Source organism: Panthera onca, chromosome D2 (assembly GCF_046562875.1).
Source record: "Panthera onca isolate mPanOnc1 chromosome D2, mPanOnc1 haplotype 2, whole genome shotgun sequence".
Taxonomy (NCBI): Eukaryota; Metazoa; Chordata; class Mammalia; order Carnivora; family Felidae; genus Panthera; species Panthera onca.
Window position 1 is genome coordinate 79,435,987 of NC_138349.1, and position 13,469 is coordinate 79,449,455.

Genomic DNA, 13,469 nt, shown 5'->3' on the forward strand with positions numbered 1-13,469 from the left:
AATCTACTCCTGAAGCCAAGAGCACACTGTATACACTGTATCTTAGCTAACTTGACAATAAATTATTTCCAAAAAAAAATAGAAAATAAAAATAAATGAAAAGAACTGGCTAGCCTTGACAGAGGCAGGCTCTCCCTCAGCAGCAAGGTTTTAAGATCTCAGAACATCATAAAATACAGAAAGGAAAGAACATGCCTGATACACAGCACAACCCCCCCCCCCCCCATCTTGAGATCCCAAGGACGAAAGCCACAGCCAGAGATGTTAGAGCAGGAAGGTAAAATGAACTTGACTCCTTGATGACATTCTTGCCCTCCAGTGAGCCTACCATCAGCTCTCCTGTGGGATGACTCAGATAAATCCCTGATTCTCTAGATCTCTTGACACTCGGAGCCCAGTTCTTACAGCACTGATTCACAGGCGTTCGTACCCGGGGGTTGTGCTAGACATGCCTGTCTTTAATCTTGGCAGTAGTGTGCAGTCAGGGTAAGTGTTATTATCCCCATCTACAGATGGGGAAACTCACACACTGAGTGTTAAGGTTGAGGTTTGAGCTGGACCTTCCGGTGCCCTTCCCTGTCCTCTGTTACCCTGATGCCTATCCTAACAGTATATGCCAGGAGCCTGTGCTTTCGGTATTCACATCTGCTGGCTAGTCAGCAACATCGCCAATTCATTACCCCTTTGAATGCTTGCTCTTTGATAAGCCAGAATTTCCACTGGATTATCCACTTATAAAACCAAGTGAACTTAGGCTATTCCACATTAAAAAAAAAAAAAGAAGAAGAGAAAAAACTCTAATTTGGGGGGATCAGATTTGATTGGAATTGCCTGTGAAAGCAAGTGAAGGAAATATTAATTCCAAGGTGGGTTTTTTTTTTGTTGTTTTTTGGGGGTTTTTTTGGCAGTAAAAGTTTAGAACTCATGGTCTCAATAAGGCCACCACAATTCAGCTTTTAACCTATGGTCCAAATACTAAATGTTCTCCTTCCAACAATCTCTGTTTCTTTACTCGCACTTGTTGGGATCGGGGGAAAATGCAGGTAAGAGATAAATTATATAAAGAACTCCTTTCCAAAGAAAGTCATGCACGATATTGAATAAGGTACTGAGCTGAGTCAGGGAAGGAGGTGCTTATAATGGAAAAGTCTCTGGGCTGGAAAATACGAGAGGGGCAGTGCAGGTGACAGCCAGCTCTTCCAAGGCTTGAAAAACGCCAGCTCACCTCTCTGGACCTTTGTTCTTTATTTGTAAATGGAGGGTGTCAGATATTCTGATATTCTCTTCGTGTAAAATAATAGCTTTCTTTGTCAGATCTCCTTTGCTAAGGCAGGGAAATGCTGCATCTACTAAAGTCAAACTTTCCTTTTGGCCACGGAAGCTATGATTTCTCAGTACTTTCCCTTTTCCTTTCCTTTCTTTCAAATAGATGCGGAATCTCTTCATTTCTTTGTGTCTCTTCTGTCACGACCCTGCCCTAGGTCATCATTCTGTCTTTCCTGGACAACTGTGTGAGCTTCCCAATGGTCTCCTGGCTTCCAGGAGACTGGGGAGCCCGGAGCACATCTCATTACTCTCCTGCTGGAGACCTGTTGCAAACCCTTCAGCTCCTTCCTCTACATTAAGAGCAAAACCCCCAGTGCACAACAATGACCTATACATCCCATACGATCCGGTTTCTACCTGTACTTGACTCCTTGCTTCCCAACTCCAGCAAGTGTCCTTTTCACTGTTCCTTGAATGTTTCTTTGTGTTCTTTCCCCCGACACCCCCGGGGCCCTGGCAGTATAGTCCCCTGGCTGACATTGTGTGTCCCTGGTCCTTCCAATTCGGATCTCAGCTGCTTCAGCCTTCCCTGACCACTCTCTGGATATGAGCGCCAGCCCAGGTACCCAAATTGAATTCCTTTTAAAAACTAGAAATTTTATTTTGTAAAGCATACAAAAATACCCATGTATGATATCTATGTATGCATAGAACTTAAGGGATCTAGGAGAGACATGAAAAATAAGGGATTTAGGCCAGACGTGAAGAATTCAGCCCTGCTTGTTTATGGTTTATTATCTCTTGCCATAGTGTGATCTAAGCTCGGTGAGGGCAGGGCCTTATCTGTTCCTTCCTTGCCAAAGCCCACAGTGCCTACAAGGATGCCTGGTCCCTGCAAGAAGCTTAGTAAATATTTAGTGAATGAATGAATGTAGAGGCAGAAAATGCTGTAGATCAAATATCCCCCCAAAATTAAGCAGTGCTTACAGATGTCCCTGAAGAGTTTATGGCTTAGGAAGGAAGGAAAAAAAAATAAAAGTAAAGATGAAAAAAAAAATTCTGGGGAGAGGGACAGACAGCAGGGCACAAGGAAAGAACAGTAAATCTTTGGGAGGGATCGCTTCAGGTATTTTTACGAGCAGTATTTCTGATCTGTGGTGATGGGTGGCGGAGGCCAGTTCTTTGGATCTTACAAAGATTTATTAGCTAAGCCTGACATGTGGACGATCAGAACTGTTTGTTGAATGAAGGCCCAAAAGAATGAAATAATAAATTATTGAACTGCTAAGAGCATTTTGCCTTTTTTTTTAAATGGGCAGGATAACATTCCCTTGATGCCAATATTTAGTCCGTGTTAGTAACAGCCATTCCAAATACACTGAGTGTGAAGAATGTTCCATGAAGCAGAATTCGGTTACTGCGCTAGGCATCTCCCTGAGAGCATTTCAGAATTTATTCTATCTTCAAGTAAATTGTCACAGTGACTCTCCAGGATGGCATACCGTGGTAACGTATTAAAATGCTGATGGGAAAATGGAAACTAGAAAAATGTCTTATCTGTCAATTAAATGATGTAGCCTCGTGGGTCGATTACAGCAATTCGGGGGCTTTTTGTTTTCTGCCAATTGAGATTTGACAGCTGTTTATAAAATATTTACATTCTGATTTCAGTCACATTGACAACACTTTTGGGTCTTTGGAAGATGATAATTATATGTTAGGAAAACGTTAAAAAAATTCTGAAGCTGATCTGTTGAGGGGAAAAAATATCTGGCTTTTTTCAAATTGTACAAAGGAAGGAAATCTACTTTATTAAAGGATGTATTTCTAATAAAAGTCAGGAATAATAGACATTTGTGATCCAAAGACATACTGCGTGTAATACGAGAGAGTATCTTTCTTCACCTCGCCTGTTCTGGGAACCTTACCTTTTCTCAGTCAGCTCTGGCTAGCTAGACACGTGTTTCTCACCTTTCTTTACTTTATTAGGCATACATAATGTTTGTATGGTACTTGGGTGAATTAGACAGGATTTGAGAGCATCTCTATGGAATTTTACAGAAAAAGAATTCAATATATATTCTTAGTACTTGAAAGAAGAGAAAATAAAAAGTATTGGGGATAATACTAACTATTGAATTTATATCGAATTTTCAAATAAAATCATTTTAAATGTTTTTCATGAGAAGTGTAAATTTACATGCAGCTTTTCTTTATCAGGTATCATGTTAGAAACAGTGACCTCTAATTCTTGATCAGTATCTGTCTAAAATCTTGACAGCCACTGTCTGTGTGATGCTTTGTAAGAACAAGTAGGTGATAGAAAATTTGAAACCTAGTTTATAGCCATTCAAGGGTTTCCTGTAACTGACATTATGTTTGAAGTATCTAACAGCTATTACTTTCTTTCACTGATGAATGTTATGTTGAAGTTTCTTAAGGTAAGGCAAATGATTTTGGAATGCAACCTAACTTTTTAGTATCAAGTATATTAAGTTTGTATAAAACATATATTCTTTTATAGCCATCACCCTGCACATAGTTTGGACCCCACTAAAAGGGCATGTCAGTCATAAATGGGCCAAAGTGGGCTTGAGTTTATTTGTGGAACCAGGAGAAAAAGTGCAGTTGGAGGCCCAGGGCCCACCCCCTTCCCGTCCCTGGCTCTTCCCTGTCTTTCCAGGGGCCTTGCTCTGGGACCATTCATGTAGACACTCCCTGTGAAAGTCTAACACGCCCCCTCCCACTGTGTCACAGCTGTCCCTTGGCCAGCCATGGGGTCCCAGCAGCACCTAAGGATGCATCTGGTGAAGCCACCACGTAAGCCCTAGAAATGAGCAGACCTTTGGTGAGAGATTCTAGGGACCTGCAGAGATGAAGCCTGGTCTAGAAGAAACCCAACTCCCTGTGGGCAATTCCCATGCAGAGGGTCATGGCCAGAGGAAGTCCAGAGTGGACACAGATACAGCACTTCTCTAACACTAACGTGGACACACCTGTTAAAATACAGATTCTGATTCAGAAGGGCTGAGGTGGGCCCGAGCTTTGGCGTTTCTGATATGCTCCCAGGTGAGGCTGATGCTGATACTGACTAAACTCTGAGGAGCAAGACGGTGATGCACAAGGTCAAGGCCAGGGTCCTACTGTTTGGGTTGCAGGGCAGTACTGGACAGAAGTATCTGCTTTGGGTGAACACAGAGACATGGGCCTGCCACAGACAGCTGTCCTCGCCCCCAGGACCTCCCAGCCCAATTCTATGTCATGTCCCTTGGCAACCTGTGTCACCAGTTGTCCCTCCATCAGCTCCCAGCCCCTTGTCCACGTGGGCAGCAGCCCACTCAGGGGCTGGGCACTGAACTTGATGTCCAGGTGTCAGAGCCCACCTTGGCTGTGCTCAGAGTGTTGCAAGGCCAGGTGTCCCCAGCATGCTTGCAGCCAGGGAGAGCTCAGCACCAGACCGGGCTCAGGCACACCTGCCCCTGGGGATTGCCCCCCCCTCCACCACACAGGTCCCTGAGGGCATATGCGCCTATCTTACACCCTGGGGCACTTCACCCAGCTTGTGGGAAGTCCTACAATCAGGCTCAAAAAGGCACATTAGGGGGAAATGGTAAATCTAATAGTTCTCTAGCAAGATTATACCTCATTATATGAAATTGGATTACAAAGTTTTCAGAAGTGACCCAAATAAAAGCAGTGCATAAAAAAATGATTAAGTTCTCAGAGGAACCTTTGAACCAAAGAGAAAAGAAAATCCAAATTAGGAACAAAAGAAAACAAAACAAAAAAAAAGAAACATTTGGGGGCACTTGGGTGGCTCAGTTGGTTAAGTGTCCAATTTCGGCTCAGGTCATGATCTCACGGTTTGTGAGTTCGAACCCTGCATCGGGTTCTGTGCTAACAGCTCAGAGCCTGGAGCCTACTTCAGATCCTGTGTCTCCCTCTCTCTCTGCCCCTCCCTGCTCACACTCTGTCACCCTCTGTCTCAAAAATAAATAAACATTAGAAAAGAAACATTTGGGAAGTAAATATAGGTGTTACGCCATATACAAAAGAAATAAAATGCTACCCAACAATTGATCAAATCATCAAAATATATCACGGAATCCCACTTTAAAATTTTTTTTAATGTTTATTTATTTTTAAGAGAGAGAGAGAGAATGAGTATGAGCAAAGGAGGGGCAGGGGGAGAGAGAGAGAGAGAGAGGGAGAGGGAGATTCCAAAGCAGGCAAGAATCCCAAGCAGGCTCCACACTGTCAGCAGTGAGCCCGATGCCAGGCGCAAACTCAAGAACCATGAGATCATGACCTGAGCTGAAGTCAGACACTTAACCAACTGAGCCACCAAGGCGCCCCTCACAGAATCCTGTTTAAGACAAACACACAAACAGTATCGGGAGATGGGAATCAAAAATTAAAAAATATTATGGGATGACTATAAAAACTTATAACAAAAGAGCAGCTCTAGAAAACTAGAGTAAATCAGATAAAGTAATAAAGGTGATTAATTTCATTAAAATCCAAGTTTGGAGTTAGTAGGTGATACTTTTTAAATAAAAGAGGGTTTTAGACATAATTCCATAACATGGAGAAATTCAGTTACGTTCCAAGAGAAATGAAAAAGCTCGTTAGAATAAAAACATCATAGGGGCTCCTGGGTGGCTCAGTCAGTTACACGTCCAGCTCTTGATTTTGGCTCGGGTCATGATCTCAGTTCCTGGGATCAAGCCTCACATCAGGCTCTGTGCTGATAGCACAGAGCCTACTTGGGATTCTCTCTCCCTCTCTGCCCCTCCCTGGTACATGCTCTCTCTCTTCCTCTCTCTCTATCTCTCTCTCAAAATAAATAAATAAACTTAAAAAAAATTGTAGAGGGGCACCTGGGTGGCTCAGTCAGTTAAGCCTCTGACTTCGGCTCAGGTCATGGTCTCACGGTTCATGATTTGAGCCCCATGTCAGGCTCTGCGCTGACAGCTCAGAGCCTGGATGGAGCCTGCTTCGGATTCTGTGTCTCCCTCTCTCTCTGCCCTCCCCTGCTCATGCTCTGTCTCTCTCTGTCTCTCAAAAATAAATAAATGTAAAAAAAATTTTTTTAAACCCATAGAAAGGAACATTAAACACAAGCCACCGTCTTCACACCAGACAACATGCAGCGTACATGGAAGTATAAGAAGAAATAAATTCAAAGTGCGTATAAGGATGACTTGGAAAGAAAAGATCTCATAATGTGATCAAAGGCAAAAGCTGCCGAAGTGCTATATTTACATTCTAGTGTGTCAGAGGGGAGAAAAAAAGAAAATCCGTCTACACAGTTTCTTATTATTCCAAGACTGCAAACTCTATCCAGTTTTCTTTACAGCAAAGGAGTTATTCAATTCCTGCTGGATGTTCCTAAGAGAAATTTTAGATGATCTATACCAATGCTTTAATACACAGGGTCTATCCTCAAAGAACGTGCAGTTCCATTTAGATGGGAAGCCATACACATTTTTTTTTTAATGTTGTAAGTGTTAAATACAAGACCAAGTATTAGCAATGTAACTAAGTAGTTTAAGTACCAAACAGATCATTGACCTGTTGTGGTCATGGGCTATAGCCTTAGCGTGTTTACATCCTTGATGCTTTTCGTAGTGATAGACCTATGTGAGCTCGTAGAACATGTTTATGAAAAGGATGTGTTAATGACATGCCAAAGCAGAATAAAAGGTAACATTTTTCATGGCCTCAGGGGCACAGAGACACCCCTCAATAAAAAGGGATGACATATATAGAGGCTGGAGAGAGAGTAGGACTTACATAGGCAGAAAGAAACCAGAGAACATTGCAAAGGATCACAGGGCAGGTATCATCCCTGTGTGTGTGTGTGTGTGTGTGTGTGTGTGTGTGTGTGTGTGTGTGCGCGTGTGCGTGCAGGGGGTGGTTTTCAAGGATGGTGAGAGAAGGGGACGAGCAGAATGAAGAGGACTTTGTAATTCTAAAGCAGCTTGGATTTTATCTGAAAAATCACGGAATACCACTGAAAGAATATGAACTGGGGGATAACGTGAGAAAAATTAATTAGGCAACACTATGTGGAGCTAGATGGAAAGTGGGGAAAATATGTGGGTGACTTTAATCAGGAACCAGAATGTCAAAGGCTGAAGAGAAAGCTACCCCCAGGAGGGAGGAAAGCCTGGATTCAGAAAACAGCACAGCGAAGTCTCTGTCTTCTTTCCTAGTCGGTGTGGTGTTTGCTCTCTCCTGTCTTCACACCTTTCTGTTCTTTTGGTGATTTGCCTTTCATATGTACATGTCAAATGGGTTCAAATCATAAAGAAAAAGCAAACAACACCCTGCCTAGGTTCTCTTTTGATTTCTGTCTCTCCCTCCTTCTCTTCCTCCAACCCGCCAGTGACCCTAGTTCCTTCCTTAGGTTTCCTCCTCCTCAGTCCTCAACCCTCCATAGCCTGGTGGCTGGTCCCCCTGCCTCACTGGAACTGTGGCTAAAATGAGCGAAGATCTCCTGGTTGATGAACCCTAAGAATTTTTGATCCACAACTTTTTTGACATCTCTGCAAGTTTTGCTGCCTTTTTGAAATTTTCTCTTTGCTTGGAATGCAAGGAACTTCCTCTCCTTGAATCTCGTACCTTTTTTTCCCTCATTGCCATTCTCCCTCCCTCCCTTCCTTCCTTCCTTCCTTCCTTCCTTCCTTCCTTCCTTCTCTCTCTCTCTCCTTCTATCAGCTGCCTAAGTGCAAATTCTCTCCTCTGCCCCCGCAAAGCTTTGTTCAGAATTCTCCTTATTTCATTTAACTTCCAGGCTTAGACTATGACCTCAAATCTGTGCCTCTAGCTTAGACACCTTTCCCTAGTTCACATCTATCTGTATCTGTAGAGACCACTCTCTCTACAGGGTTTCACCACATGCTCCAAATTCAGAACAGCAGAACTGAACTCCCCTGTTCCTCTTTCCACTCCCTGCTTCTCCATGTCTCTGTCTCAGTGCTGTGTGTGTTATACAGGTGCAACCCAGAAACTAGATAAACCCTTTCTGTTTCTGAAGTGAAAATCTAATCTTAATTCCACTGAGCCACTTCTTAGCTATGTGACCTTCTACGTTACTTACCTTCTATGGCTCTCAGTTTGCTTATTTATAAAATGGACAGAATAGTAACACTTTTCTCACAGAAGGGCTGTGAAGATAAGAAATGGCACGTTGTAAGCCCTCAATACATATAGCTATTGCATTGTTTGAAATAATCTGACTCCCCATAGACTTGAAAAGAAAAAAAAAAAACCCTAGTTTTCTTAGCATGTGATTTGATTTTTGCCTAATTCTCAAACTTCTTTCTCACCATTTCCCAGCTTCCACCCTGCTCTCCACCCTTATAGAAGACACTCTGAGGTGCCATTCTCTGCCCACCATCCCCCAAGCTCATGAATGCCTCTTCCTGGTATCAGATCATGACTTAACCATGATAATTTCCCCTGATCATCAAAGTGTATGTGGGTAGGGGTGCCTGGGTGGCTCAGTTGGCTAAGCGTCTGACTCTTGATTTCGGCTCCGGTCATGATCTCATGGTTCATGAGTTCCAGCCCCATGTTGGGCTCTGTGTTGACAGACCGGAACCTGCTTGGGATTCTCTGTTTCCCTCTCTCTCTGCCCCTCCCCTGCTTGCTCTCTCTATCTCTATCTCTCTTTCAAAAATAAATAAACTTTTTTTAAGTGTAGGTGCTTAGCTCTTCTTGCATTTTTCTCTTCGATCTCAACTAGTTTTCCTCCATGTGCCTCTGGAAAGCCGTTGCCTCAGAGATTGTTCCTTCTATGTTGTCATCAAGCACAGATCTTTATCTCTACCTCTGTACTATCAGCTTCTTGGTGGTAGAGGATGTCCTATTTATCTGTAGGTGGGAGTGGTTTTGAGAAGAAGTATAACCAATAGGGTGTGGACAAAAGAGAATAACCGTTGGATGTGCCAGTTGTGCACCTAGAAATGGCCCCTAAATATGGTTGAGTCAGCCTTCACCTCAGCGGAGTCTGAGGTGGCTGCAAAAGGGAAAGTTTGAAGAGGACAAGGCAAAAGGGATATGGGGATCCTGGGGAAAAGCTAAGTCAAAGATGTGAGGAGAAAAATGGAAGCCAGCTGGTAGATGGTTCACAGTGGAGGAGAGGTCCATGGGGCCCAGTGGAAGGGGTGGCTGGCAAGAAAGGAGAGCTCATGCTGACCTGTGATGGATTTATATCTGCATAAAATCTTCCAGAAGAAGATTCCAAAAAAGAGAGGCTTTCAGTGTCAAGAATGAGGAAAGGACAAAACATACATAAATTTGTGATATATAGGAAGTTGAGATATAACAATATACACACAGTTTTAATGAGTTACAGGGGTTTTTTTTGTTATGGTATTTGTGGATGTAATGCCATGTATAATAGTATATTATAAATATACATTTTTATATGCAGCTGACCCTTGAAAACACAGGGGTTAAGCGTGCTGACTGCCCCATGCAGTCAGAAATTCATGTATAACTTTTGACTCTGCAAAAACTTAACTACTAATAGCCTACTGTTGACTGGGAACCTTACTGGTAACACAGTAGTCGATTACCACGTATTTCATATGTTATATGTATCCTATACTCTATTCTTACAATAAAGTAAGCTAGAGAAAAGAGAATGTTCTTAAGGAAATCATAAGGAAGAGCAAATACATTTCTCACTTATTGTCGCCCCAACCCTAAGAGACTGGGCAACAGGGCTCTGTGTCCCTGAGTTCAAGTGGGGTGCAGATTTAAACCTTCTGGATTTAGAAGAACAGGTCTGGAGAAAGCACGCCGCGTGCCCAGCAACTGACCTCAGGGGCCTTGTTTTCAGGCAGACCTCTGTGTCCTGACTCTGCCCCCTTCCTTCAGCTTCAGGGCTCTCGTCACGGCTGGTGGTGGTGAGGACTGGACCGGGTTGGTCTGGACTCTGGAACGGACTCCTGTGCCAGCCCCATCATGACTGTCCCTATCAACTTGGGCCAGGCACTTAGCCCTTTCCACCTCAGCGCTTATCATGTAACATGGTGATTAAAGCTGGTCGTGCAAATGAGCAACAAATAAGAACGCTGCTATAAGAGCGCCTGGGTGGCTCAGTCGGTTGAGCGTCTGACTTCAGCTCGGGTCATGTTCTGAGTTCAAGCCCCACTGCTTCCGATTCTGTGTCTCCCTCTCTCTCTACCCCTCCCCCACTCATACTCTGTCTTTCTCTCTCTCTCTCTCTCTCTCTCTCTCTGTCAAAAATAAATAAACATTAAAAAAAATTTTTTTTAAAGAAAAAGAAATTGCACATAAATTTCCCAGCACACAACAAGAGAGTATAAAGAGAACGGACAGCCAGACACTGGTGACATCCTAACAGAAATGGGGGAGAGACAAAGTGATTAACGGTTTGAAGGCAAGGTTTTTAAAAACTTAATTTTTAACCAAATGGCAGCCAATTAAAGCCTGGTGAGGTGGGCAAGGCCCAGCTTTTGTTTTGAAGCTGATAAATTTAATAAAAATTTCTCCATTTTCACTTCAGTAAAGGCCAGGGGAGATTTTGTGTGTGCACAGGCACATTTCCAAACACGTATCTGTAATTGAATGAGATTTTGTACTGGGAAAGGACATTAATTACCACGTTATATCAGAGCATCATGCAAAACACTTAAAACTAAGTAAACTAACTAATTAAAATACTCTGGGTTTTTTTTAATGTTTATTTATTTTGAGAGAAAAAGAGCATGAGCCAGGGAGGGACAGAGAGACAGAGAAAGAGAATCCCAAGCCGGCTCTGAGCTGTCAGTGCAGAGCCCGACTTGGGGCTCAAACCCATGAATCGTGAGACCGTGACCTGAGCTAAGATCAAGAGTCGGATGCCCAACAGACCCAGGCGCCCCTAAAATATACTGTTCTGTAGCATCATGGATATAATATAAAAACAGGGTGTTAAAAATGTGCATATTATGTGTCTTGATTTCCAGATGGAACCACCAGTGTCCAAGGGCAAATCTAGAACAGTGCCTGGGACATGAGCTACCAGATGGTGGTGGATGAATAAATGAACAGATAAAACCCCTGTTTGCAACCTACGTAGCTTACATTGGAGGGTCTCCATCTTAGGAAAAAATAGCCAATGCATTCTATTTCGATTCTTACAAACTAATGTAACACAAAATTGTGCTTAATGCTAGAAAGCACTATAATGAAGGAATTTTGTATGAGTTGATGTATCAAATCCAAGAAAAAGGGCAAGGCATTCTGAAGTACATATCATGTAAGCATAGGTAGGATTGTGTTCCAGACTGTTGGAAAAAGGTTTATGGTACAAAATCATACCATTAAAGTATTACCTGAAATAATGTTGTATTTATTGCAAAATCAAAACATTCCTATGAGAGAAGAAGGAAGGCAAGATTTTAAATTTTTTTAACTTATTTTTTGAGAGACAGAGAGTGCTAGCAGGGGAGAGGCAGAGAGGTGGGGGACAGAGGATGCAAAGTGGGCTCTGTGCTGACAGCAGAGATCCTGACGTGGGGCTCAAACTCGTGAACCATGACCTGAGCAGAAGTCGGATGCACAACCACCTGAGCCACCCAGGCGCGCCAAGGAAGGCAAGATTTAAAGCTGGAGGTGATGCAGCACAGCACGGGAACAGGGAGGGGGTGTTCAGAGAAGCTTGAATAGTAGTCCTGGCTAAGACAGAGTTGGGGATTCTCTGTCCTTCCTTCTTCCCCTTCCCCAGGCTAGTCTCCAGAATGAGAACGTCAGTGACCTGAGTGACTAGCTTAGTACTTTCTGAGGGGAGTATGAAGAAACTGGTACTTTGGGAGTATGAAGAAACTGGTACCCGGGTGGCTCAGTCGGTTAAAGTGTCCGACTTCGACTCAGGTCATGATCTCATGGCTCGTGAGTTCCATCCCTGCATCAGGCTCTGTGCTGGCAGTTGAGAGGCTGGAGCCTGCTTCAGATTTTGTGTCTCCCTTCTTCTGCCCCTCCCCCATTCGCACTCTGCCTCTCTCTCTCTCTCTCTCTCTCTCTCTCTCTCTCTCTCTCTCTCAAAAATAAACATTAGAGGGGCGCCTGGGTGGCTCAGTCGGGTAAGCGTCCGACTTCGGCTCAGGTCATGATCTCATGGTTTGTGAGTTCGAGCCCCGCGTCGGGCTCTGTGCTGACAGCTCAGAGCCTGGGGCCTGTTTCAGATTCTGTGTCTCCCTCTCTCTCTGACCCTCCCCCGTTCATGCTCTGTCTCTCTCTGTCTCAAAAATAAATAAACGTTAAAAAAAAATAAAAATAAATAAACATTAGAAAAAAATTGAAAAAAAAAAAGGCAACAGGTACTTAAAGTGTGATCCATGGACAAACATCAGCATCACCCAGGAACTTACTGCAGATGCTGAATCTCAGACCCCATAGCAACTCTTTACTGAATTGGAATCTGCTGTTAACAAGTTCTCAAGGTGTGTGGGCTTCAATCTTAAATTAAAATTTGAGACGTATTGTTCTAGGGATTAGAAACGTGGGCTTTAATGCAAGGCGATCTGAGTTCAAATCCTGATTCCTCCTCGGGCAGGCCAGTTATATAATACTGTTTTATCATCTGCCCTCTGCACTTATAGGTAAGTCATAAATACCCTTATCTTGCTGTAAATGAGATAGGTACACATAAAGAATTTGTGTAGTACCTGCCTTTCAGTAAGCAATCAATAAACCTTAGCTATGTTTATTATTTCTCTAATGCAGAGCAGGAAGAAAAGGAAATAGTGAGGAAGGGTTCTCACTATGACCTTACTCTCTCCTTTCCCAATCCCAGACTCAGCAGGAACTTGCAAGCAGATCTGATAGTTTCTCAGAGTTTCCTTCTGCCACCACAAGGTTTTTTTTTTTTTCTATTTACATTCCTATGGACAAGTCACTTAACCTCTTTGAGCCTCAGTGTCCTCCCCAGTAACATGGGATGGCCACATTAGCCTGTATCACAGTTGTGGGGAAAAAAAAAAGTGAAGGGGTCCATAAGACAGTAGATTCTTTTCATTGTTCAAAGAGCGAGTCTGGAGAAGGTAGCATGATGGATTTCACAATTAGAAAGAATCCTCCCGGGTGCCCGGGTGGCTCAGTCAGTTAAGCGTGTGACTCTTGATCTCAGCCCAGGTCTTGATCTCCGTGTCATAAGTTCAAGCCCTGCGTTGGGCTCCATGCTG

At 43.3% G+C, this 13,469-nt stretch overlaps 1 protein-coding gene across 3 annotated transcripts in view; it reads left to right on the forward strand.

Moving 5' to 3' along the window:
- Nucleotides 1–13,469, forward strand: part of CHRM3 (cholinergic receptor muscarinic 3) — a 519,672-nt gene that overhangs the window by 233,054 nt on the left and 273,149 nt on the right. The window lies entirely within an intron of this gene.